Consider the following 5196-nt stretch of genomic DNA (forward strand, 5'->3'; position numbering starts at 1 on the left):
ACGGAAGGTGGCGTCTCCGGCACAACAAGTCGCTGAGTCTGGACGGGCGGTTGGCGGATAACCTGTGGGTACCCGACACTTTCATCCCCAACGCTAAGGAGTCGTTTCTACACAAGGTCACGGTGGATAACAGGCTGATACGGTTGTATCCGGACGGCAGGATCATATACGGGCTGCGGTGAGTTACAACATACTCACATTTCCACACCGGGACCCGGCCGGGCTCTTTTTGGAAACCCAAAATGAAACTCAATCAAGAAATGTCAATTTGCACAACTCATGCTCAAGACTGTCGAATGAAGTCGGACATCCAGGTATCAAGATGTTCGAGATGTTCATGACGTCCAGGCTTATTTGTTTGCTAAATGAATCAAATGGAAATTGATCGATAATGATCAGGAATTTTTACGTTGTGTTTTGTTATCTTCTGTTCGTACTTTTCGTTCCCCCAGAAGCCGGTCGGGCGCCGGTTTGGAATCGTTACCCCACACGGAATTGTAAAATTGCATTCTAACGATGACTTATTCGTAATGTGAATTGCACAACATACCACACAATATACGGCATGCTGTATAGATAGTTTTGGCTCAGTGACATAAAAGAAACAATGTCCTAACAACATCTAAGAGGATTTCGTCTCAGTGCCGAATTTACAGATACCCTTGTATAGAAATGTGCCGAATGTGATCCCCATGTCGGATCTGCTGAGTACAACAGTCCTGCTGTTCTTTTGATGTAGCACGCTAGTCTAAAGCTCCCATTCAAATAGACGCCGTACGCTGAGTAACCATGCAGCTAGCAAAACTGGATTGTGTGACCCTTGATTTCTGTAATTGGAATACCGGTCACGATTCAAAAGTATGATTTAAAAGACAGCAATACGTACAGCGCGTATAAAATTGTTGATTTTTTAAAATGTACTCCCTATTGTTTTATCGCAACGCGGTTGCAGCCTCCTATTGAAAGGATGTAAGGAACCTGCCCGTAACTTCTACCCCACCTGTAGCGCCTTCCTGAGAGAACCGAGCGGCACTTGTCTAATTCTAAGCCTATTAACGCTTCTCCTCCCGGACCCGCAGTAATCCCCTGCAGGCCGCTAATGAAAACCCTGAAGCGGAATCGATCTGCGTAGTTCCGGGAGGAAGCTGGAGCAAATGCTCTCAAGTCGTCCGGGGAACCGCGACATGTCTCCAACTCAAACCAAAGTTAGTAAGCTGGACTGCACCATCACGGGATTTTGGGATTTTCATGCAATTAACAGAAGTGTGCGATTATCCTTTGTGCAATTAACTGATTTCCACTGTATTTTGATGATGGAGCTTGCCTTGACCCAAAAACTTTTCAAAAACTCCTCGAACTGACAAGAGTATACTTCCGATACTTTGATACGGTGTGACATCAACAAAACCTGGCCTGATGCACGGCACATCCTTAATGTGCCTAAAGAGATCAAGACGAACAGCTCACACACACAGATCGTGTTTTAATCCAGCCTACGGCGTATCAACGTTGTTATCATCAATTTTGCAAAGCCATGTGGAACCACTACGTGTATATGTAATCTGTAGGGTAAATCCTGTCAGCTCGCCGTTTCTCATCCTTTGAAACGCTACTTTGATGCCGGCCTGTATCGAACATTCCTCAGTACTCCTACTCCAAGGCCTGCCTAGTCATCAGTCCCTGAGGAAAGTAATTACCAGGCGGTTGGATTTGGCCTTGATCTCGTGATCGGTTTCAAATTTGACAGGATCGGCGGTACCCATACTAACAACAGAACTGTGGCTAAGAGTAGCGTTATTGATTGAGCCAGAAGTTCCGAATTGCTTTGTTGATGTCAGGCTCCTGTACACAATATACGGGTAAAGTTGCATCAACCTAATGAGGCCGAGACCATTTCGCGTGAAAAAGACCACCACGTACATCATGACATGTGACAATCCCTGCATGACAGATATAGGAAAATATATTAAAGAAAGTTTAGACATTAGAAACTCCTCCAATGATTGTAAAAGCCACCAATGACTGTAAGAAACGTATCCCATACTACAACTTCAGTGTATTAATTAGATATGTAGATGTAGATGCCATACTTTGTACCCTGTACAATTGTTGTGCAATAAAGCTATCTTTCATGAACGTGCAACTACTTGTTGGAAAGAGGGAGGGGGGTAATCAAGTTTTATTATGTAATTTAGTAATCTCAGTAAGCTTATATATGACATATGTCTGTTAGAGCTCAACAACGTGCAAAAAGATCTTTGCCGTAAAGTAGGAGTAGCAGTCGTCAAATAACACTACTCCAGTTCATTACCAAGTTCACCTGGTCATGTCGTTATGAGATCTTGACAAAATACTGTAAACCCTATAAACGTCCTGTTGTTGTTGTTGTTGTTGTTGTTGTTGTTGTTATTTGTGTTTGTTCTTCAGGATCACAGCGAAGGCCGAGTGCGACATGGATCTGCGGAAGTACCCGATGGACGAACAGAACTGCACACTGGAGTTCGAGAGTTGTAAGTCATGCGGAACTTCAAATAAGTCATGTCATGTTTCTCGCTTTGTCGCATGATAGAATGGGCAATATTCATGCATTTCGCCTTATTTTATTTCTATATGAGCTATGCCTATCTAAGCTTACCCTGTGAACATGCCATGTTTTCACACCTACAACATTCAGCTGATCCTGCTGAAAAAAAAAAACATACTCGTTAAGGGATAAGATGGATGTTGTGGGCGGGCTTGGTCGCTCAAGAGCCCGCTGGCTACCTGGGTGCTTTCAGTTCATTCGAGCCCATAACACTTAGGAAGCCACACGGCGAAACATGTTTGTTGTGTGTCGGTTCGAATAAAGTTCCTAAACGGGGAACATGCGGCTCCAGCGTCTTTTCTGAAGATGTGGCGTAAGTGTGAACGGTTGGCTTGAGGTCTCCTTCTCCACATATATCTACAGGGTGCTTTCAGTTCATTCCTTTTCAGAAAATACGCAGACTATTAATGTGTGGGCTTCAAACGTTTCAGACGGGTACAACTTCGCGGACATGGTTTACCTGTGGCGGAGGGGGAAATCCTCCATCTCCGGGATAACCACACTCAAAAAAGATTTCTATTATTAAAAGCTTGGTGGCAGCGGACTACTACTTGTGGCTTACGATGGAATGCCAGGGTCGACAATATTCGTGCATTTTGTCCTCTTCAGTTCTAGCAACTTTGCCTATTTCTAGATTTTCTGCCTCTTACATCCACCTGCCCTTGCTAAAAAAAAAGTTACTCGACAGGCAAATTATCAGGATGTATTTGGCGGGCTGGGTCGCTGAAGGTCCCACTGTTTTTTGGGAGGGAGTCAGCTTTGTTACCGGAGAATTACTCGACTAGACCCTATCTGGATCCACATTTATCTTTACAAATATGTTGAGAATTCGGGCTCATGTCTATACAGACAAAGATGTGTGCATCAATGCGTGTATTTGAATCCTTTCAGACGGGTACAACTTTGCGGACATGGTTTACCTGTGGCGGAGGGGGAAATCCTCCATATCCGGGATCACGACACTGAAGCTGCAGCAGTTCAACGTCGGCAGCTTCAACGTGCACAGCTCGTTCGCGCGGTACGAAACAGGTAAGACTATAGTTATACCAGATTTAAAAAAAAAATTTCTTATCGTAAGATTACTAGTATCTCAAAGAATAGCTACGGCAAACATAAAACCACTGGTCAGACTGGATGAAGAGCGACGGAAGTGGCGGATTTGCACAGCTCGCTCGCGCGGTACGAAACAGGTAAGACTCATGATACCATCTACAGCAAAATAGTTCTCATAGCAAGATGATTCCAAAGCATAGCCAGGACAAGCATATTGGGTAGTTTTAAAGAACGCTTGCAGATAGATGTGCAAAAGTTAGGTGTAATGAGTCGTTCGGTGTAATATAACCAGCTGCTGCCGCGCCGCGTGCCTGCGAAGCTGATGTGTTACGCCGAACGGCGGTTATACCGGCTATATAGATACAGATACAGAAGCAATAAAGCAACTGGCAAGATTTGATGAAGAGCGACGTACGGCAATGGAGGACTTTTGTTGAAATGTTGAACGGTGCACTGCTCCTGCGGCTGACTAGTTGCGGGACTGCTGATGATGATGATAATAATAATTGAAGTTTATTTGCCGAGGGCTAATTGCAACATGAAACATACAGAAACTATAGTAAACATACATAAAATAAAGTAATTTGGTATAGATAACAATGGTGAAAAATGTAGACAAGTGACTATTCTATCAATGATATGGACTGCTGAGAGCTACAGTCTACGCATTTGGGGTTCGACTTCTTTTCTGGAAGCAGTGGAAGACGAAGTACCCCACTTTTTCTATGATGAGTGGGTTATGTGACGTTAACAGGGTTATAGCTTTGTTTTCATCGGTAAGCGTTTGGAAATTTTTGTGTGTTTTGCATACCTCTTCAAATAACTCCTTTCTTTCCTGGTCATTAGAGAGGCAGTTGGAAATAAAATGTATTTCGTCTTCCACCGGTTTTGCAATACAATGGTTACAGGTTCTTTCGCCCATAATGATGCTGAAGGTGATGCTGAAATGATAAAAATGATGGTGTCTGTGATGATGATGATGTTGATGATGCTGTTAAAGATGAAGAGGATCTTGCAGTTGATAACAATGATGATGAAGATGATGATGTCGATGATGATGTTGTTTGTATTCCGAATATCCCTCTGCAGTAACAATGTTTATTTTATCCAGGTGATTTCCCGAAGATCGTCTTCAGTTTCCAGATCCAGCGCCAGGCGTTCTACTTCATCCTGCAGACGTACATCCCGTCCATCCTGCTGGTGGTGCTGTCATGGGTCTCCTTCTGGATCAACCCGGATGCAGTACCGGCAAGAGTCGCACTGGGTCGGTGATGTACATATCTATAGAGATCTATCATTGTAAGCGAGAACAACTGGGATGTTTCTCATATCCGATATGTATTAGATTCTCTGTTTCTGATAAAAGCAGCTGCTACAGTGCTGACCGTGAGCACCCTTATAGGGCCTTCACACTGAAACCGAAGCAGCAGGAATCAAGCAGAACCAGCCGGAATGAAGTATTTGCAAAATTCGTGCCACATTCGGAGCCATTCGGGTGGGAATTCCAAATTGACCTTATATCGCCTTCACACGAGAAGGAATGAGCCAAAATGCCGTCA

This window comes from Branchiostoma floridae, chromosome 4, assembly GCF_000003815.2.
Source record: "Branchiostoma floridae strain S238N-H82 chromosome 4, Bfl_VNyyK, whole genome shotgun sequence".
In the NCBI taxonomy this organism is placed as follows: domain Eukaryota; kingdom Metazoa; phylum Chordata; class Leptocardii; order Amphioxiformes; family Branchiostomatidae; genus Branchiostoma; species Branchiostoma floridae.